Here is an 11,281-nt window from a genome sequence, read left to right as displayed (position 1 = left end):
CCACCGGATTGGCACTAATAGCATAATGTAAGCTGAGCGTCTCAGTGCGGGTTTCCTTTGTTTGCAAATCAGGCATCGATTCAAGCGCTCAGCAGCTGTCCATGAATCACAGAATCACCACTTCTCACGGAGAATGCAGCATATTTTGATGGATATTAGAACTAAAGATTATTTCTCCCCTACATTCAACAGTGCTAGTCAGTGAGTTTTTTTCTGGAAAGTCTCTAACTGTGTCAATATGTATCCACAGCATGATGGCTCCTTTTGCGCCTGTTTGAGGGAGTGGCCTACTCAGCTGTTTCTGATAAAGGCCGCGCGCTGACATCATGTTCGGATGTTGGATAACTAACATGTGTTGGGTTATGTGAGGGTCACTTGGTAAGTTTCTGGGTGATGCGCCAGTTTACATGTGTTGGGTTATGTGAGGGTCACTTGTTCAGTTTCTGGGTAATCGACCAGCTTACGTGTATTGGGTTATGTGTGGGTCACCTGGTCAGTTTCTGGGTGATGGTTCAGTTTACATGTGTTGGGTTATGTGAGGGTCACCTGGTCAGTTTCTGGGTGATGGGTCAGTTGACTTGTGTTGGGTTATGTGAGGGTCACTTGTTTAGTTTCTGGGTGATGGGTCAGTTTACATGTGTTGGGTTATGTGAGGGTCATTTGTTTAGTTTCTGGGTGATTTGTCAGTTTACATGTGTTGGGTTATGTGAGGGTCACTTGTTTAGTTTCTGAGTGATGGGGCAGTTTACATGTGTTGGGTTATGTGAGGGTCACTTGTTTTGTTTCTGGGTGATGGGGCAGTTTACATGTGTTGGGTTATGTGAGGATCATTTGGTCATTTTCTGGGTGATGGGGCAGTTTACAGGTGTTGGCTTATGTCAGGATCACTTGGTCAGTTTCTGGGTGATGGGTCAATTTACATGTGTTGTGTTATGTGAGGGTCACTTGATAAGATTCTGTATGATGGGTCAGTTTACATGTGTTGGTTTAAGTGAGGGTCACTTGGTCATTTTCTGGGTGATGGGGCAGTTTACATGTGTTGCCTTGTGTGAGGGTCATTTGTCAGTTTCTGGATGATGGGTCAGTTTAAATGTGTTGAATTATGTGAGGGTCACTTGATCAGTTTCTGGATGATGGGTCAGTGCACATTTGTTGGGTTATGTGACGGTCACTTGATTAGTTTCTGGGTGATGGTCCAGTGTACATGTGTTGGGTTATTTGAGGGTCGTTTGGTTAGTGTCTGGGTGATGCGTCTGTTTATATGTGTTGGGTTATGTGAGGGTCACTTGTTTATTTTCTGGGTGATGGGTCAGTTTACATGTGATGGGTTATGTGACGGTCACTTGCTTATTTTCTGGTTGATGGACCAGCTTACATGTGTTGGATTATGTGGGGATCACTTGGTCAGTTGAAGAACATAAGCACATATGAACATAAGAATTAGGAACAGGAGTAGGCCATCTAGCTCCTCGAGCCTGCTCCGCCATTCAATAAGAGCAAGGCTGATCTGGCCGCGGACTCAGCTCCACTTACCCGCCAGCTCGCCGTAACCCTTAATTTCCTTATTGGTTAAAAATCTATCTATCTGTGACTTGAATACATTCAATGAGCTAGCCTCAATTGCTTCCTTGGGCAGAGAATTCCGCAGATTCACAACCCTCTGGGAGAAGAAATTCATTCTCAACTCGGTTATAAATTGGCTCCCCCTTATTTTGAGGCTGTGCCCCCTAGTTCTTGTCTCCACGACCAGCGGAAACAACCTCTCCGCTTCTATCTTGTCTATCCATTTCATTATTTTAAATGTTTCTGTAAGATTACACCTCATCCTTCTGAAGTCCAATGAGTAAAGACCCAGTCTACTCAATCTATCATCATAAAATAACCCCCACATCTCCGGAATCAGCCTCGTGAATCGTCTCTGTACCCCGTCCAAAGCCAGTATATCCTTCCTTAAGTAAGGTGACCAAAACTGCACGCAGTACTCCAGGTGCGGTCTTACCAATACCCTATACAATTGCAGCAGGTCCTCCCTGCTATTGTACTCCATCCCTCTCGCAATGAAGGCCAACATTCCATTGGCCTTCCTGATTACCTGCTGCACCTGCAAACTAACTTTTTGGGATTCATGCACAAGGACCCCCAGGTCCCTCTGCACCTCAGCATCTTGTAATTTCTCCCCATTCAAATAATATTCTCTTTTACTGTTTTTTTTTCCAAGGTGGATGACCTCACACTTTCCGACATTGTATTCCATCTGCCAAACCTGAGCCCATTCGCTTAATCTATCTAAATCTCATTGCAGCCTCTCTGTGTCCTCTACACAACCCGCTTTCCCACTAATCTTAGTGACATCTGCAAATTTTGTTACACTAAAACTCTGTCCCCTCTTCCAGGTCATATATGTATATTGTAAACAGTTATGGTCCCAGCACCGATCCCTGTGGCACACCACTAACCATCGATTTCCAACCCAAAAAGGACCCATTTATCCCGAATCTCTGCTTTCTGTTCGCCAGCCAATTCTCGATCCATGCTAATATATTTCCTTTGACTCCGTGCACCTCTATCTTCTGCAGTAAATTTTGGAGTGGCACCTTATCGAATGCCTTTTGGAAATCTAAATACACCACATCCATCGGTACACCTCTATCCACCATGCTCGTTATATCCACAAAGAATTCCAGTAAATTAGTTAAACATGATTTCCCCTTCAAAAATCCATGCTGCATCTGCTTGATTGCACTATTCCTATCCAGATGTCCCGCTATTTCTTCCTTAATGATAGTTTCAAGCATTTCACCCACTACAGATGTTAAACTAACCGGCCTATAGTTACCTGCCTTTTGTCTGCCCACTTATTTAAACAGAGGCGTTACATTAGCTGCTTTCCTATCCGCTGGTACCTCCCCAGAGTCCAGAGAATGTTGGAAGATTATCACGAATCTGTACTCTGTACATTTTTGGTTCTCTTACATGAGGAAGGACATTAATACCTTTCGAGGGGGTGCAATCAATGGTCACCAGATGGATTCCTGGGATTTGAGGATTTTCCAATGAGGATAGATTGTGTAGAATGTGCTGATACTGTGGATTTTATAAGAATGAGCGGGTGATTTAATAAATTCATTAAATATTCATCGAGCGCTTAAAGCTTCTAACTTAGAGGCGAGTGTACAGGCTGCTGGGACATGGCAGACAGATGGCGAATCAGACAACTTTTCACATTTAATAATTGGTGTAACTCGATGCTCAGGACAACCACAATAACAACTTATATAGCACCTTCAAAGTAACGAAACAAACCACAGCGCTTCACAGGACTTTTAAAAATGACACCCCGCCACATAAGGAGAAATTAGAGCAAGTGACCAAACGCGTGGTCAATAAGAGTTTCGTTTTAAAAGAGTATTGAAGGATGAAAGAGAAATAGAGAGTCGGAAAGATTCACAGTGGGGATTCCAGAGATTAGCGCCTAGACAACAGATGTCCACAAATGACCGAGGGTTCCTAAAGAGGGCAGATTTAGAGGAGCACCGACATCTCGGGTTGTTGTGAGGATGAAGGTGATTACAAAAGTAGTGAAGGTGTCAGGCCATGGAGGGATTTGAAAAACAAAGATGAGAATTTTGAACTCGAGTCATTGCTGAAACGGGAGCCAAAGGAGGTCAGCCAGCACAGTGTTGATGGGTGAGAGGGATTGGTGAGAGTTAGGTCACAGGCAGCCGCGTTATGGATCACCTCTAGTTTAAGTAGGATACACTGTGGGAGGCCAGCCACAAGTGCGTTGGAATATTCAAGTCTAGAAGTAACGAAATCATAGATGAGAGATTCAGCAGCGGATGAGCTGAGAGCAAGGCGAAAATGGGCCATTTTATGGAGACCGAAATCAGAGATTTTGGAACTGGTATATAATATGTAGTTCACAGTAAACAGATGGACGATGCTGTATCTCAGTCTGGTATTTTATGAGTCTTTGTGTAGTATTTAATGTGTAGTTCTGCCTGTGCTAATGGAATGTATACTGTATCTCAGTAGGAGACAGTCTGAGATTATTGGACTGGTCTATAATGTGTAATTTTATCTGAGCTCATGGAATAAATACTGTGCCTCAGTCCGACACTGTCTGAGATTACTGAACTAGCATGTAAATTGTAGTTCAGCTTGAACAAATGGAATATATACTGTATCTCGTTCTGACATTGCATGATATTATTGGACTGCAGATAAAGTGAAGTTCTAACTGTGATAATGCAATTGATAGCGTGTCTCAGTCTGACACTGTCTGAGTTTTTTGGACTGATATATAATATATAATTTTATATGTGCGAATGGAATGTGTACTGGAACTCAGTCTGACATTGTCTGATATGTTTCCACTGGTGTATAATGTGGAGTTCAGTGTGAACTAATTCAATTGATATGGTATCTCAGTCTGACACTGTCTGTAATTTCAGGGGTAATTCAACATACAGGAAGGATATACTGACAGGAAAATGAGGTGGGGTAGCGTTCTGCGTTAAAGGAGAAATTACAGCAACAGTAAGGAAGGACATTAGCTTGGATGATGTGGAATCGGTATGGGTGGAGCTGTGGCATACCAAAGGGCAGAAAACGATAGTGGGAGTTGTGTACAGACCACCAAACAGTGGTAGTGAGCTGGGGATGGCATCCATCAAGTAATTAGGGATGCAAGCAATAAGGAACAGCAGTTATCATGCGTGACCTTAAATTAGAAATAGATTGGGAAAACCAAACTGGTAGCAATACGGTGGAGGAGGACTTCCTGTAGTGTATCCGGGATGGTTTTCTAGACCAATATGTCGAGGAACCAACGAGAAGGCTGGCCATCCTAGACTAATGGGAACAAACTAGTTTGGTTCTGTCTTCACGAAGGAAGAAACAAACACTCTTCTAGAAATGCTAAGGGTCTGCGGGTCGAGAGAGAAGGAGGAACTGAAGGAAATCCGTATTAGGCAGGAAATTGTGTTTGGGAAATTGATGGTGTCGATGACCGATAAATCCCCTGGGCCTGATAATTTGCATCCCAGAGTACTTAAGGAAGTGGCCCTAGAAATAGTGGATGCATTGGAGATCATGTTTCAACAGACTATCGACACTGGATCAGTTCCTATAGACTGGATATGTAATGTAAAACCATTTTTGAATCAATGAGGGAGATAGAAAACGTGTAATTATAGATCGGTTAGCCTGACATCAGTGGTGGGGAAAATGTTGGAATCATTTGTTATAAAATGAAATAGCAGCGCATTTGGAAAACAGTGACAGGATCGGTCCAAGTCTGCATGGATTTATGAAAGGGAAATCATGCTTGACAAATCATCTAGAATATTTTGAGGATGTAACTGGTAAAGTGGGCATGGAGGAAACAGTGGATGTGGTGCATTTGGACTTCAAATTGATTCTGACAAGGTCCCAAACAAGAGATTCGTGTGCAAAACGAAAGCACATGGTATTGGGGGTAATGTATTGTCGGGGATAGAGAACTGGTTGGCAGACAGGAAGCAGAATGTCGGGATAAACGGGTCATTTTCAGAATGGCAGACAGTGAGGAGTTGGGTGCCAAAGGGCTCAGTGCTGGGACCACACTCTTTGCAATACACACCAATGATTCAGTGAAGGCATTGAGTGCAATATCTCCAAGTTTGAATATGACAATAAGCTGGGTGGCGGTGTGAGCTGTGAGGAGAATGCTGAAGAGGCTGCCGGGTGAGTGGGCAGGTTAGGTGAGAGGGCACATGCATGGAGATGCAGCAGAATGTGGATAAATGTGGGGTTATCTACTTTGGTGGCAAAAACGCGAAGACAGAATTATATCTGAATGGGGAGCAGATTAGGAAAAGGGGAGGTGAAACGACACCTGGGTGTCATCGTACATCAATCATTGAAAGTTGGAATGTAGGTACAGCAGGCGGTGAAGAAGGCAAATGGTATGTTGGCCTTCATAGCTAGGGGATTTGAGTATAGGAGCATGGTTGTCTGACTGCATTTGTACAGGACCTTGTTGAGGTCTCATCTAGAATACTATGTCTCCTAATCTGAGGAAGGATGTTCTTGCTATTGAGGGAGTGCAGCGAAGGTTCACCAGACTGATTCCCGGGATGGCTGGACTGACATTTCATGAGCGACTGGATCGACATTGCCTGTATTCACTGGACTTTAGAAAGATTAAAGGGGATCACGTCGAAACATAAAAAATTCTGACGGGACTGGACAGGTTAGATGCGGGTTGAATGTTTCCGATGTTGAGTATTCCAGAACCAGGGGACACAGTCTTAGGATAAGGGGTAAGCCATTTGGGACTGATATGACGAGATGTGCTTCACTCAGAGAGTTGTTAACCTGTGGAATTCTCTATTGCAGAAAGTTGTTGATGCCAGTTCATTGGATATATTCAAGAGGGAGTTAGATAAGGCCCGTACGGCTAAAGGTATCAAGGGTTATAGAGTTAATTCAGGAAAGGTGACCTCCGGTGAATGATCAGCCATGATCTTATTGAATGCTGGTGCAGGCTTGAAGGGCCGAATGGCCTACTCCTGCACCAATTTTCTTTGTTTTTATGGACTGGTTTGGAAAGTGTAGTTTGTCTGTGCCAATGGATTTGATACTGTATTTCATAGAATGATAGAAATTAACTGCACAGAAAGATCCCATTTCGGGCCACCTTGTCCGCGCCGGACGAACAGGAGCACTCCAGCCTAATCCCATTTTCCAGCTCTTTGTCCGTAGCCTTGTTACGGCATGATTGCACATCCAATTATTTTTTCAATGAGCTGATGTTTTCTGTCTCTCCCATCCTTTCAGGCCGTGAGTTCCAGATCTCCGTCACCCTCTGAGTGAAGACATTTCCCCTCATATCTCCTCTAATCCTGCACCTAATTACTTTAATCTATGCTGTCTGGAAGTTGATCCCTCTGACAATGGAAACAGGTCCTTTCTATCCACTCTATCCAGGACCTTCATAATTGTATACACCTCAATCAGTTCTCCCCTCGGCCTCATCTGTTCCAAGGAAAAAGGTCTCAGCATCAACAATCTTATGTCATGGCTAACAGTCTTGGAAATCTCCTCTACTCTTTACTAATGCAATCACATCTGTCCTGTGAGGTAGCGATCAGAGTTTTATACAGTTCAGTCTTAACTAGCGTGCTCTTGTATTCAATGCCTCGACTAATAAAGGCGAGGGTCACATATGCCTTCTTAAACACCTGATCGACCTGGGCTGCTACCTTAAGGGTTAAGTGGAACTGAACTTTAAGTTCATAAGAAGAACAGAAAAATATAGAAATAGGAGCAGGAATAGGCCGATTGGCACGTCGAGCTTGAACCGCCATTGAATAATATAACAACATAAGTATATAAGAACATACGTATTAGGAACAGGAGTAGGCCATCTAGCCCCTTGAGCCTGCTCCGCCATTCAACAAGATCATGGCTGATCTGGCCGTGGACTCAGCTCCACTGACCCGCCCGCTCCCCGTAATCCTTAATTGCTTATTGATTAAAAGTCTATCTATCTGTGACCTGAAAACATTCAATGAGCTAGCCTCAATTGCTTCCTTGGGCAGAGAATTCCCCAGATTCACAACCCTCTGGGAGAAGAAATTCCTTCTCAACTCGGTTTAAAATTGGCTCCCCCGTATTTTGAGGCTGTGCCCCCTAGTTCTAGTCGCCACAACCAATGAAAGCAATCTCTCTGCCTCTATCTTGTCTACCACTTTCATTATTTTAAATGTTCATATCAGATCACCCTCATCCTTTTGAACTCCAACGAGTAAAGTCCCAGTCTACTCAATTTATCATCATAAATTAATCCCCTCTTCTCCGGAATCAGCCTAGTGAATCGTCTCTGTACCCTCTCCAAAGTTAGTAAATCCTTCCTTAAGTAAGGTGACCAAAACTGCACGCAGTACTCCAGATACGGCCTCACCATTACCCTATACAGTTGCAGAAGGACCTCCCTGCTTTTGTACTCCATCACTCTTGCAATGAAGGCCAACATTCCAGTCGCCTTCCTGATCACCTGCTGCACCTGCAAACTAAGTTTTTAGGATTCATGCAAAAGGATCCAAAAAAGAGTTTCATGCAAAAGGACCGCTACACCGTAGCATGTTGTAATTTCTCCCCATTAAAATAATATTCCCTTTCACTGTGTTTTTCCCCAAGGTGGATAGCCTCGAATTTTCCGACATTGTATTCCATCTGCCAAACCTTAGCCCATTCGCTTAACCTATCTAACTCTCTTTGCAGCCATTCAGTGTCTTCTACACAACCCGCCTTCCCACGAATCTTTGTAGCATCTGCAAATTTTGTTACACTACACTGAGTCCCCTCTTCCAGGTCATCTATGTATATTGTAAACAGTTGTGGTCCCATCACTGATCCCTGTGGCACACCACTAACCACCGATTTCCAATCCAAAAAGGACCCATTTATCCCGACTCTCTGCTTTCTGTTCGCCAGCCAATTCTCTATCCAAGCTAATACATTTCCTCTGATTCCGCGTACATTTATCTTCTGCAGTAACGTTTTATGTGGCACCTCATCGAATGCCTTCTGAAAATCTAAATACAACACATCCATCGGTACACCTCTATCCACCATGCTCGTTATATCCTCAAATAATTCCAGTAATTTAGTTAAACATGATTTCCCCTTCATGAATCCATGCTATGTCTGCTTGATTGCACTATTCCTCACTAGATGTTCCGCTATTTCTTCCTTAATGATAGTTTCAAGCATTTTCCCCACTCTAGATGATAAACTAACCGGCCTATAGTTATCTGCAATTTGTCTGCCCCTTTTTTTAAACAAGGGCGTTACATTAGCTGCTTTCCAATCCGCTGGTACCTCCTCAGAGTCCAGAGATTTTTGGTAGATTATAACGAATGCATCTGCTATAACTTCTGCCATCTCTTTTAATATCCTGGGATGCATTTCATCAGGACCAGGGGACTTGTCTACCTTGAGTCCCATTAGCCTGTCCAGTACTACCCGCCTCGTGATAGTGATTGTCTCAAGGTCCTCCCTTCCCACATTCCTGTGACCAGCAATTTTTGGCATGGTTTTTGTGTCTTCCACTGTGAAGACCGAAGCAAAATAATTGGATAAAGTCTCAGCCATTTCCACATTTCCCATTATTAAATCTTCCTTCTCATCTTCTGAGGGACCAACATTTACTTTAGTCACTCGTTTCCGTTTTATATATCTGTAAAAGCTTTTACTATCCGTTTTTATGTTTTGCGCAAGTTTACCTTCGTAATCTATCGTTCCTTCCTCTATTGCTTTCTTAGTCATTCTTTGCTCTTGGTTAAAATTTTTCCAATCTTCTATTTTCCCACTAACCTTTGCCACTTTCCTTTATTTCCTTGGTTATCCACGGCTGGTTATCCTTTCTCTTATCGCCCTTCTTTTTCACTGGAATATATTTTTGTTGAGCAATGTGAAAGAGCTCCTTAAAAGTCCTCCACTGTTCCTCAATTGTGCCACCGTTTAGTCTGTGTTTCCAGTCTACTTTAGCCAACTCTGCCCTCATCCCACTATAGTCTCCTTTGTTTACGCATAGTACGCTCGTTTGAGACAAGACTTCCTTACCCTCAATCTGTATTACAAATTCAACCATTGTGTGATCACTTATTCCGAGAGGATCATTTATGAGGAGATCGTTTATTATTCCTGTCTCATTACACAGGACCAGCTCTAAGATAGCTTGCTCCCTTGTAGGGACTGTAAATTACCGTTCTAAGTAACAATCCCATATGCATTCTATGAATTCCACCCCCAGGCTAACCCGTGCGATTTGATTTGACCAATCGATATGTAGGTTAAAATCCCCCATGATTACTGACGTTCCTTTTTCACATGCCTCCATTAGTCCCTTGATTATTGCCAGCCCCAACGTGAAGTTATTATTTGTGGGCCTATACACTAAACCAACCTTTTTCCCCATACTATCTCTAATCTCCACCAACAATGATTCAACATTTCGTTCATTAGTGTCAATATCGTCTCTCACAACTGCCCTGATATCATCCTTTATTAAGAGAGCTATCCCACCTCCTTTACCTTCTTGTCTATCTTTCCGAATCGTCTGATACCCTTGAATGTTTAATTCCTAGTCTTGGCTACCCTGCAACCACGTTTCTGTAATGGACAGCTATTCATACCCATTTGTAATGATTTGTGCCGTCAACTCATTTACTTTATTTCGAATGCTGCGTGCGTTTATGTAGAGTGTTTTAATACTAGTTTTTAAACCATGATTTTTAGTTTTGACCCCTCCTGCAGCCCCTTTATATTCAGTGGCCCTTTTTGTTTTTCTGCCATGCGTTTCACTGCCCTCCACTTTTACTCATCTCCTTTCTGTCTTTTGCTTTTGTCTCCTTTTTGTTTCCCTCTGTCTCCCTGCATTGGTTCCCATCCCCCTGCCATATTAGTTTAACTCCTGCCCAACAGCACCAGCAAATACTTCCTCTTGGACAATGGTTCCGGTCCTGTCCAGGTGCAGACCATCCGGTTTGTACTGGTCCCACCATCCCAGAACCGTTTCCAATACCACAGGAAATTGAATCCCTCCCTGCTGCACCACTGCTCAAGCCACGTATTCATCTGAGCTATCCTGCGATTCCTACTCTGACTAGCACGTGGCACTTGTAGCAATCCCGAGATTACTACTTTTGAGGTCCTACGTTTTAGTTTAGCTCCTAGCTCCTTAAATTCGTCTCGGAGGACCTCATGCCTTTTTTTTTACCTATAACTTTGGTACCAATGTGTACCACGACAACTGGCTGTTCACCCTCCATTTTCAGAATTATACTGCACCTGCTCCGACACATCCTTGACCTTTGCACCAGGGAGGCAACATACCATCCTGGAGTCTCGGTTGCGGCCGCAGAAACGCCTATGTATTCCCCTTACAATCGAATCCTCTATCACTATCGCTCTCCCACTCTTTTCCCTGCCCTTCACTGCCGCAGAGCCAGACACGGTGCCATGAACTTGGCAGCTGCTGCCCTTCCCTGATGAGTCATCCCCCTCAACAGTAATCAAAACGGTGTATCTGTTGTGCAGGGGGTTGACCGTAGGGGACCCCTGCACTACCTTCCTTGCACTGCTCTTCCTGCTGGTCTTCCACTCCCTAGCTGGCTGTAGACCATTCACCTTCGGGAAGACCAACTCGCTACACGTGCTACTGACGTCATTCTCAGCATCGAGGATGCTCCAGAGTGAATCCATCCTCAGCTCCAATTCCGCAAAACAGGTC

Source organism: Pristiophorus japonicus, unplaced genomic scaffold, assembly GCF_044704955.1.
Source record: "Pristiophorus japonicus isolate sPriJap1 unplaced genomic scaffold, sPriJap1.hap1 HAP1_SCAFFOLD_58, whole genome shotgun sequence".
Taxonomy (NCBI): Eukaryota; Metazoa; Chordata; class Chondrichthyes; family Pristiophoridae; genus Pristiophorus; species Pristiophorus japonicus.
The sequence above is the reverse complement of the archived record's forward strand: the minus strand, read 5'-3'. Positions refer to the sequence as shown.